The sequence below is a fragment of the Lycorma delicatula genome, chromosome 7, assembly GCF_047948215.1.
Source record: "Lycorma delicatula isolate Av1 chromosome 7, ASM4794821v1, whole genome shotgun sequence".
Classification (NCBI taxonomy): domain Eukaryota; kingdom Metazoa; phylum Arthropoda; class Insecta; order Hemiptera; family Fulgoridae; genus Lycorma; species Lycorma delicatula.
In genome coordinates, this window is record NC_134461.1 from 31509371 (window position 1) to 31521984 (window position 12614).

The following is a 12614-nucleotide window of genomic DNA, read 5'->3' on the forward strand; positions in this document are numbered from 1 at the left end:
CTTTTCTTTTTGTTTTCATTCTCATTTTGTTTTATGAACGCTGATAAAAAACTGTTTTATACATTTTGTTCTGTTTATTGATTTATTACGTCTTTTCTTTTTTCACATATCCCTATTCAGTGGAACCATCAACATAGATTATTTATCAAAATAATACTTTCATCTATCTGTACTTTTTTTTCTTATCTCTGTTATGCATGACAAAGCAATCTGAGGTACTTAAGATACTCTTTACACAACCAATCCTTACGGTGAAAAGAGAGAACTTTTCCACTTATAGAGCTTTAGGATTGTATTACCCGTATTTCGAGAGGCTTAGCATGTTGATGTGTAACAATCAAATACGTCAATGTTAAGCGTATTGAAAAAGATAACAGGACACCAATACATTCTCACTTTTTCTTAGTATCCTGGCATGCCGATGTTTGTTATTTTTCAGAATGTGTTTGCCATTTTCACGGATTGTGGTCCCTTGAGTTGATATTTCTATAGCTCTTTTTATTATACATAATGCATCACGAAGTTCTCACGGGACATTTATAATCTATTCTACTCGTGAAAATAATAGAAAAGGTTCATATAAACGAATGTTGTAAAATGTTTCGATTGCGAGTTACGGTAAGTGAAAGTTTTTCTCGGATTTCAGCTACCCCAGTGAAATGAGGACTTACTGAAATTTTTAGAGCGTTATTTAAGGAGCAGAATTAGTTATTTCTTATGGGGTTTGACTTGAAAAATCTAATTAAATGGGTCCCAGAACTGTATCTGCTGTAAGTTTTGAGAAATCTAGGGTGAAAACCAATAAATTTAGGTGAAAACCCATGTTTTATACGTTTGACGTACAATAACTTTGTTAAATAAACACATAAAACTTGTAGAGAATTCAATTCTGAACAAAATGGTGTAAGATAAGTTGAATAAAACAAAGAAAAGTTATAAAAATTAGAATTTTATTTAGAAACAGTACATTATTACGTTTGTTAGAAAAATATTTATTTAATGTAAATAAAAACCAAATTATTTTTTGGTGATGTGAAAATTTAAAAAAACAAATTTACACATAAAATTGGCGTTAATAAATTTTAAAAAGATAAAATTACATAACAGCTGTAAATTTAAAATAAATAAAGTTACTTATATATCAATTTTTACTTGTTTGTACGAAGTAAAGGAAGTATTGTGATGCAAAAAATTTCGGTTTTCAGATTTCAACGGAAATATCCATTTTGACTAGTTTCGGCGTGACGTCTGTACGTATGTATGTATGTAGGTACATACGTACGTATATATCTCGCATAACTGAAAAATTATATGCCGTAGGATGTTGAAATTTTGGATTTAAGACTTTTGTACTTTCCAGTTGCGCACCTCCCTTTTTGATTGCAATCCACTTGACCAAAAGTATCCAAAAAAGCCCAATATTCAAATCTTTTTGGATTTTGGACTTTTTCTTGACTGTAGTAATAAGCTCTCATTGAGAGCTTTTCAACGACATATCATTGAGAGCATTTCAACGACATAAGTGGTACTTATTTTCATTGGTTCCAGAGTTATAGCAAAATGAAATTTTAATTAATGAAATATTTGGATCTTAGAAAAGATCGGTTAGGAAAAAGAATGGCATAGGAAATCTACTTCATCTCTTTTTTTTAAATTTATATTGATTTATTAATAATTATTAACCTCCGATTGTAAAAAGGTTTTACATAAATAATAATTTAATAATAAAAAGAAAAAAAGTATAAAAAATATCAGAAGTTATTAATGAAATAACATTTTAGTACTCTTCATTTTTTAAAAATGAGTACATGTAATTTAATAGGCTACAAGGGAGTAATGTCGTGTCCACATTCTCATGTGGACACGACATGACTTATCTGATGTGAACACTTATTAATGACAGAAATAAAATAAATTATTTGAAAAATTGTTATTTCAAAGTTGGTAGTAAAATAACAACTGATCAGCAATGCGCAATACTGTATTAGTGTTTAAATCATTCTGTAAGGCACATTAGGATTACCGGGCACTGTAACTATGGTGTCGTTAGTAAAGGTTTTCTGTAAATTTTAGTTTCAAACGTGATTGGTTTGCCATTGGAGTAATGCCGTACTTTTTTACAACAGAGGAATAAGCTGATATGGCATTCGTTTTGGGTGTGTGTAATGGTAATGCTGCTGCTGCAGTAAAATATGAAATATTCTGCCGGCCTCCGAGGCGCGAGTAGTAGCGTCTCGACCTTTCATCCGGAGGTCCTGGGTTCGAATGCCGGTGAGGCATTTTTCATACGCTACATTTCCATATTCCACGTACAAGCTTCAAGCTTATGTGGCGATATCATCAAGCAAAAAAAAAAAACGTAATCCGAATCGCAGGATTCCAGATCCGAAAACAATTAGAGCGACTTTTCGTAATCTTCGGAAAACAGTTTCACTACCTAGTATTCGTACCAGCTACGAACTATCTGTTCAACAAGAAGTAAATCCTCATGAAATGGTGGAAGGAAATTTTCAACACCGATTTAGCATCAATGTATGGTGCGGCCTTCTTCAAAATCAATTGTTTGGACCGTTCGTATTACATGGCCACTTAAATATTGAGGTCTACTTTCACTTTCTTCAAGAAGAATTGCCGCAGCTCCTTGAACATCTTCTAGAGGAAAATATTCGTCTAGAGACGAGATGCAAAGTTTACTTCCAGCACGATGGCGCGCCTCTGAGCCGTTTCCGCTCAGTTAATTCATCATTTCCCTGAGAAATGGATCGGTCGTGGAGGTTCATATTCCTGGCCACCAAGATCGCCTGATCTAACACCTTTAGATTTTTGCGTCTGGAGATGGATGAAAAATATTGTACATAAAACAAAAATACATCCTCGTGAGGAATTAATTGTCTGAGTTATTGATGCGGCTGAACAACTTAAGGGCAGTCCTGAAGAACTAAAAAGAGCAACAAAAGCAGTACAGAAGCGTACCAAAAAATAGGTTGAAAACGACGGAATTATTTTTGAACATTTATTATAAACTGGTACGTACAATGCACTTGTACAATGTCACTGGCACGAACAATGTCTAGTGTACTGTTTGTAAATAAATTCGCATTTTTCTAACTTTTCTTTGCTTTATTGAACTTAACTTACACTATTTTGTTCAGAATTAAATTCTTTACAGGAGAATTCGCTAATTTTTGCTTTAATGCCTCCAGAATATCATCAGAATTTCGTTATGCGCCAGTTAAAAAAGGTGTGCGTAAATTTTTATTAAACAAAATGTAAAAATCGCAAAAATATCCATTTTTTCATATTTCCCGAGATAATTCAAAAATTGTTTATTTTAGAGAAAAGATCGAGAGAGAGAGAGAGAAAAGTTTTGTTATTAAATTTTCCACATAATATCATCGGTTGCAAATCAAAGAATACGTTATTATTGATGCAAAAATAGCAATAACTGTCAAAAAAAGAAAAAAAAAACAAGATTCTTTAGGAATGTTTTTCAAGTAATTATACACAGAACCTTCAGATTTTTCCTCAAAGAACTTTTTGATATGATAACTAAAGCAACACGCCAAATTTCAACAAGATCGGTCTGACAGTTTTTTGCACAATAACTTTGCAGTCTAGATTTTGAAAAAATTGCGATTTTTCCAAATTGTGTAGAGCCTGAAATAGTCTCCAGATACTTGAAAATTTAATCATATATAAAACAGCAATCGAACTTTCAAATCCATTTTGGAAAATTTAAATCTGTTAATTAGGAGAGCATAGGAAATTTTTCAAACATATTTAAAATTTTTTTGCTTTAAACAAATTGAATATCTTCATGAATTTTTATATAAATTAATTTTAAAAAGTACAGATTAAAATTACTCAGAAAAAAGTTTTACTTGTTTATTACCCATTTAACAGAGTTTTTGTACGTCAAACAAAAAATCTGATATGGATAGACTTAGAATCTGATGTAGACTAATTTTACTCAATTTTTCAGGTCAAAAACCATAAGAAACCACTAATTTTGCTCCTTAACATCCTAAAAATTTCAGTACGATCTCATTTTACCGGAATAGCTGAAATCTGAGCAAAATCATTCAGTAGCCATAACTCGCAAATGAAGCATTTTAGTACGTACGTTTATATAAATCGTTTCCACTATTTTAACGAGTAGAGTAGGTTATGTAAGACCCTAAAGAACTTCGTGATACACTCTGAATATATAATGTCTATTTTCTTATAATTTTATTTCATATATACGATCCTTGAACATACTCTTATTTATTTAACTAGTTGAATAATAGATATATCCAATAATATTATTATTAAAAATATTCAAATTTTCAGAATACGTAAAAATATTTAAATGCTTTACAACAATTTATATACTAACAAAGACAAGATTTAAAGCGTTAAGAATGGTGTTACGTCACATATTATTTGTTAAGAACAAACAAGAACGATTATAAATAATACATTATTTAAATATATTCTAAATAGTATGTGTAGAATACACAAAAAAAGTTTTAAAAGTATTTGTTGACCAAATTATTAAGTTTATAGAAAGTTACATAAGTACTTGTAATATTTATTATACAGTTGGATATAGTCTTCAGTTAGTTACTTTCTAACTCAGGTAAAGCAAGTTTCATTTCACCTTAAAAAAAAAAAAAATACCAACAATACATTGTACACATAACGAGAAATGCTGTCACTCGCTATCTGCTTCTTGAATGCGTGTCTGGATATGGTGAATTTTGAATAAAAAAATACATATATGTATATATATATATATATATATATATATATTAAATGTTTTTTTGAATCGTGGATTTTCAGCGTAAACTCATATTTACTTTTAAAGTAAATATCACAAAAATACTAATGCAACTAACAACTGAGTTTTTCCCTAACATCAGCTATGATTGAAAGATCACATAAACCGTCGTAAATTTCTCACCTCTCATTGGACGTCTTCCTTGTGAGGTGGATTAAGAAATGATCTTATCAGACATGATAGATAATAGTGAATAAATGAAGTACCTGGGGAACTCTTACCTTATAATTTACTTGAAAGTTGGCTTTTTAAAATATAAAAAAATCTTCTCTCAGATTATGGTTGAACGTGTAGGTCCTGAACCTAATCATCTGTCAAAACTCAGCAAAAGATTAGCCAGGGAAATTGACTGATATTACGTTTACATAAAATTGATAAAAAGAGGCAGAAGACAAAACTAAGATATAATATGGTTTACGTAAAGGAAAATTTACAAACCATTTTAATTAAAAAAAAGCAAAAATAAGGTAGCGAAATAAAATATACAGAAAGAAATGTTGGCTCAGACTACCTGAAATGTGGAATAATAAAGTATGGAATGATATGGTATACTAATAACAGAAGGGAGAATGGAGATACAGAAAACGGGAGCCTGTTTTTATAGACTGATTCATATGACATTCTGGAAATCTTCGCGTACCTACTGAAGCTTTCTTAATCAGAGCCCGTACACAGTCCCGACCCTTAATCATGTAATCAGTGTTCTAGCGACTTGTTACATCCGTGGAATTTCAAGCCAAGAGCGTTGTTATTTAGAACCCAACAACAGGATACTGGTAACGATTTACCATTAAATTTTAACTCTTTAGGCCGGTCGTCGAATTATCAACCTCTTACGAGGAAAGGCTAGTGTGTAATCATTTACACTATCTCAACAGATGGGATGTGCTTTAAAAAACTAGTTAAAGAAAAATCAAGAATAATTTCCTTTATATTTTATTTGTTCATATACGTTCTACAAGGGTTTTTTCTAAACAAGTTTTAAATCAGTTAAAAATTAAAAAACTCGACTGGCAAAAAAACTAAAAAAACATAGAGTTCGCCACTTAGCGGTCGAAATTAGAAACTTCTGAGCACGGTTTTTGAAATTCGCCTTGGATTTTCATTTTAGCGCATTCTCAGCACATTAGGCATGCGAGTAACAAACATTCCTCTTTAATATAGGATAATTAAAGAGCGCACCGGTGATAATTTTGTATATAGTATTTTTTTTAAATACTATAAAAAAAAAGTTTATTAAATTTTTAAAATTTAATAAAATTATTTTAAATTTATTTTTAAAAAAAATCAAAATATATATGTATATTATAATATTTTATACATAGAGAGAGCCTGTGTGATACTCCCGATAACGTAAGGATTCCAACGCAGAGTCATACATCTAAATCGGTTCAGCCGTTGGACTGCTACGGTGGAACAAGTATATACTTACACCCTAAATACATTACACTCTTTTGGGCTAAATTTTTGCGCTAATTTGATTTTCAAATTAGCGCATTCTCAGTGCGTTAGGCAAGTTGTGACAAACATTCCTCTTTTTGCTGGCCTCCGTGGTGCGAGTGGTAGCGTCTCGGCCTTTCATCTGGAGGTCCCGGGTTCGAATCCCGGTCAAGCATGGCATTTTCACACGCTACAAAAATTTTCATTCATCTCTTCCTCTGAATCAATACCTAACAGTGGTCCAGGAGGTTTAATAAAAAAACATTCTTCTTTAATATGGGATAATTGCTAATATAGGATAATTAAAGAGCATGCAGGTGACAATTTTGTATGTAGTATAATTTCTTTTCAATTTTTTAAAATTTATTTATATATATATATATATATATAAATAAATTTATATATAAATATATATATTTATACAGCCTGTGACACTCCTAGTAATGTAAGGATTCCAATGCGGGTCATACATCCAAAATCGGTTCAGCCGATTTATGATGGAAAAAACAAACATACATACATACTTTCATATACCCTAAATACATTACATTCTTTTGGGCAGTCATGTAAAAATATCTGTATGTTTAAAATTAAGTCTTAACAAATACATTTATATATATATATATATATATATATATATATATATATATATATATATTTTTTTTTTTTTTAAAAGTTATTTAGCTATTATCTAAATTTATTAAGTAATTCATATAATAATATAGATATGAAATTTCAGTCCTCTTGTTTTGCCAAGTCATCTCTAAATTTTCAAGTTCATAACATAAGACAAGAAATAAATATTAAAAATGAAAAAAACCCAAATTTCTTTTTTGAATTGGATAATTACCAATATAGGTTAATTAAAGAGCGTGTGGTGACAATTTATATACGGTAAAATTTTTTTTTCAAATTTATTTAAAAATATATATAAATAATCTACGATACTTCTTGTAACATAAGTATTCCAACACAGATTCACACAACTAGACAAAATGCAAGGTGATGTTTTCTATTTGGATAATCACGTGTACAGTGTTTTGGAACAAAAAAGGAGTTTTGTTTGTCGATTAATAGAACACAGGCCCTCACACTTCTGCTATAATGTGACATCTCCTCACAACCTTCAGCAGGAAACGATTAGATTTTCATTGCATTTGTTGTTATGTGTACCTTCCTTGCTGGCCGACAGTTTCACAATGACTATGAGATAAAAGAAGTCATTAATACATTGCTTGCGTTGCAAGGGGCATCATTTTTTAATGAAGAATAAACTTCTGGTCTTCTGTGATTATAAGCTCCTCAACAATGGAGGAAATTTTTTAGAAAAACAGAGTGATTTGTGCTTCAGAGTACAATAATTTTACTTAAGTAATGTTCACAAAAGTATTTTTAGTTGTTTGCTAAAAGTATTTAATAATAATTTTACTTGAATGTGTTCTTGATCTCTTTTAATAGCCCTTTAGAACTTACTTGCTGAATAACCTCTTGTACTATATGTAATGAGTTAACACACTGGAACAATTTTAGTACTAAAATAGCTCATTGTTGTGGGTGTGAAAAGTTTAACTGAAAACTATCCACATTTAACTGTAATTGAATACAAAATTTCATAATAGAACAGCTAAATTGTTAACCATAACAAGCAAGCCAATAGTTTTAAAGATTTTTTTTATTCTGTTAATAATGTATACATTTCAATCTATTCAACTTATGACAATAAGCAACCCAATGGCCCAATGAGAGGCCACATGTAAATGAGGTGTAGTCTTAAACAGATTCAGGCCAACCATTCCTGAGATGTGTAGTTAATTGAATCCCAAACGTCAAAGTAAAACCATGAAAGTTAAAAATATGAAATTATATACATTTAGAAATTAAATTATTTAGTAAAATTTTACAAACACATTTCAATGTTTTTATTTCCTTTAATTAGATCTGTTGTTATCAAATGACAATAAATAAAATTAAAAATGACAAAAACAATTAAACTATAATAATAATAACTTTTAGGAAAAGTGACTGCAGCGTTGACATCATTGTATTAATTGGTATTTATTTTAATCTAAATATGTGAAAAAAGATTCTAAATGAAAATTAAAACAAAAATATAAAATAATTCCAGATATATGGTGAAATATAAAATATAATCCCACTAACTGTACTTTTTACACACATACACACACACACATTTTAAAATAAAATAATGTAAGAGTATTAATATTGGAAATTTTAATGATTGAAATATCTTATGAAATAAAATGGCAGTTGCAATCAATGTTAGTAATATTCATTAAATTAAGGAAAAACTTTAAATAAGTATGCTTTGAAAATTCACTTGTGTTGAATCTAAAGATTCTTTTCAAAAATGTGGTTTTTGATCATTCAATGAAGTTTTTTCAATCAAATTTTGTATATATACTCAGCATCAGGATTACTAAATATAACATTCGATGTGATATAATATTTTTAACATGATATTACACGCAGTACATGCAAGCAACATACAGACCTGGCTGAAATACGTTATTAAGCATGTAAGTAATGTGTCTTGTTAGTATGAAATAATTCTGAGGTGGGAATCTCATACCAAGTGGACTAAAATTCTATTTTTCTATTTACTAATTAGAAAATAGCTAATAAAGAAAGGTTTTATTACATCAAATTCACATCGGAAGAAGTGTTAAAAGTGCTATCCTTCCATTCTTATCCATTTATGCTGAATTTAACCGATGAAGTATAAATATTTTTGTAATAAAGTTTCATCTTGATTTATAAAATCAGGCCAAATATTTAACAGCTTGAGATGGTTCAGGTCATTTGTCTTTAAAGGAAATACCATATCTTTTTTGTCTCACAAGAATGAAAAATTGCAAGACATCAAACTACACAAATGTGGTAGCTATTCAGTTATTCCTTTGGTGACATTTTATGATGTCAAATATTACCTTGATCAAACATTCATAAAAGGTTTGACTGAGGTAATGTCTAATTTGACCTCTACCTTGTTCAAAACACAGGGTTTTTTAATAGTTCAAAAATAAAAATATCAGATCTTGCACAATTTCATAATCTTTCACTTCTCAAACATGGTACTGCTGATACGTTAAATAACAAAATTAACAATTAATATAATCCACCTTATCAGCACATTGATATGTTCTCTAGATCTTTCAGCTTACTTGGAAGACATCAACAGCAGCTAAAATTAATTCATTAAACTCAAAGTTTAAAAATCATTGTTAAAATTATAAAACTGCCCAGTCCTGCTAGTATACTTTGAGTATACTAGTAATGCCTTGGTGCTACTAGTATACTTTGAGTATACTAGTAGCATCGGGGCATCCCAACCCCGTAGGAGAAGACACTCCCTAGTGACGTTCCGGTCGCCACACCCTACCCCCTGTTCCTTGCCCTGTTGGGCTTTAACGGGAGTCGTCTATCGCCCTCTGACTTTTAATTAATTAACTTAATTAATTTCTCATGCTGTATGATCTCCTAGTCCTAAATTGTATCTCCTGATTTCAGTTTCACTTTTTTTTTTAACATAAGTCACGGTAATACAAATTTGTCTCTAGCAACAACAGATCTGTTTGTATGAATGTGTAAGAAGCAAAATTCCTTTTTATCTTCTGACAAACGCTTTCCTTTAGCTCAAGATTTCATAATTTGTTTTTTCTTATTCTGTTGTCATTAAGATATTCCAGCTGAAACTTCACAAATTTATTATTTATATGTATGTTTAAAATAAACATAATAAGCTCTATTATATAATGTGCAAATAATATGAATTAAATATGAAAAAATTGATGACATTTAATTTATGCAGATTCTTTGTCATTAACCGTTCTTTGGAAAAAAAGTATATACTTGGTAGTAAATGTTTTAATAAATTTAGATTGCTTGTTAAGATCATCCCTTAGGGTATCCAATATTCTTGTACTTTAAAAAATAAAAATCATATGAATTAGCATAGAGATTAGAAAGTAATATATTTCATAAAATTAAACTGGATAAAATTTTAGTACAGATATTTAAAAATAAATAAATAAAAGTAAAAGTAGATGAAATATTTTATTAAACATGTGTAAGAGGCTGTTTATTATGTTTGTAAGTCAATTATTTCTTGTATCTCTGGCTGGATTGATCAATCGTTAAATTTTAACTAGCTATTAGTTGTGATTTGTTCTAGTTAAGTGAGAATGTAATATCAAAAAATAAAATAGTTAAAGGTGTTATGATTACATATAAAGATTTTTTTGATTAGTTAACTGTACTCAATATTAATCACATTATATCTTTGCTTATCAATTTGAAGCTTAATAACTTGTTTCATAATAAAGGTAAAACATCAGATGTCTATTATTTTATTCTAAGGGATATAAGATAAACATCAAACTAACAGGACATAACTTTAGCATAGATATTTTATGTAAACTATGCAGTTCGATTACATTACTAAATATTTTTTCAAAAATGGAAAAAAGTAAACAAAAGAACCTTCTGTTATTGCATTTTAATCTAAAAAGTAAATGCAGAACACTTATAAAGAATTTTTTTGAAGTTGAAATGAAATTATAAAAATCAAACCAGATATAGTGTATATTTTGAAAACTATTTTGTATAATATGAAGAAACAGTTATTCTAAGTCAGCTATTTATATCCACGACGTTCCACTTTTCTGCAAGCGCTTTTCAATTTGACCTCAACTTCAAAAAAGTTTATATAAATTTTCCACATTACCTTTTAACATAATTATTTTAAGAAAAGTTTACACAATAAAATTTTGTAGGTTAATGGAGAAGTATTGTTGTGTAAAATAAGACCATTTTTATTTGTTATTATTAAATTTATAAAATTATTTGTTTACCTTTACTTTAATAATTATAGTACTGTAATAGTATTTTTTAATCTAAGCTTTACAAAATAAAGGAAATTAACTATATTTACAAATAAATATTATATATATATACCAGGTGATATTTAATTATGGAAACAGCTTTATACTGTGTATCTTAGAGATATTTGGAGGAAAAAAGAAATGGAATTCTACAGAGTTAAAAAAAATCTGAATTGTGATATGGTGGATAAATAATTTAGGTCTGCCATCTTGGTTCCGACATATTGAATCAAATTTTTTTAAAAATAGCATGGTGGACATATGAAACATGATTTCGATTTAAAATTTTACAAGAAAAACAATGGTGAAACCTGTTTTTCTGTTAATACCTTCGTTATCGAGTTATAAGTATTCAAAGTTGCAATAACGGAAAAATCGTGTTAACAATAAAACGAGGTGAAACGCGTTGCATGAACAATTAATTTTATTGCATTTTTAATTCATAATGCATACAATAACGAATTTTAAATATTACTATAATACTAATAATAAAAAACAATAACTAATAATGAACAACACAAGAACAAATTAAACGGCTACATCACCTGATATTATTTACTTTAAACATTACAATATTTATTTTAAAATGTTAAATGAATGTTTTAAATCGTAATTTTTAATGCGTACCGTTCTACAATAAATGTTTAAAATGCTTCCCCTGTACAGCTTGAAGTGTGCTAACCTCAAGTAATATCCGTTTATAACTTGTTGTATCGTGTCTGGTGGTACACAACCAGATTCGTCAATTATTCTCCTTTTCAATTCGTCATGATAAAAATAAGAAAATGTATACAGAGAAATAACATAAAAGTGCCTACCACCGAGCATGAGTAAATTTTTTTGTAATGAAGATTACATATTTTTTACTACGTTTCTAACAAATTTTCTTAAATCTCGATATAAAAATATTGTAAACTATTTAATTTATTATATATATATATATAGTTTTTTATATTTTTATGATTTTAGAAAACTCTGTCTTTAAGGGAGCGAAAGAGACCACTTCCATCTCGCACCTGAAGAGAAAACCGTTAATTTGCGGTTTTAAACTACTTAGTTTTCATTGTTTTCTACCCGTATAAAAGAACACATTCCTCATGAACGCTAAACTTCGCTGGTCAACAAAGTCTGAAATGTATAAACATTTCCAAATTGAATCCAACCATTAGAAATAATTTAAGAAGACCAGAATCCTCGTAAAAGGTAAATGGACCAATTTGCCAACATGCACACAGTAGCTGTATTCAAAATACAGTTATGTTTAGAAATGAATCTTTAGTCTGGTTTAAATTATCTTCCCGTCCAATATTTATTCCTAAAAAAATTCTTTAATCCTTTATTTAGTCTTCTTTTTCTTTTAAACTAATTCGCATGCAAATTTAAAATTTAAATTCCAATGGAGTGATTATATACAATGTTCTACCAAATGTAGGCGATGATCGCGCTAAAGT

The 12614-nt window shown here is 29.1% G+C and overlaps 1 protein-coding gene across 1 annotated transcript in view; it reads right to left on the reverse strand.

Moving 5' to 3' along the window:
• Window positions 1-12614, reverse strand: part of mtg (mind the gap) — a 350491-nt gene that overhangs the window by 29545 nt on the left and 308332 nt on the right. The window lies entirely within an intron of this gene.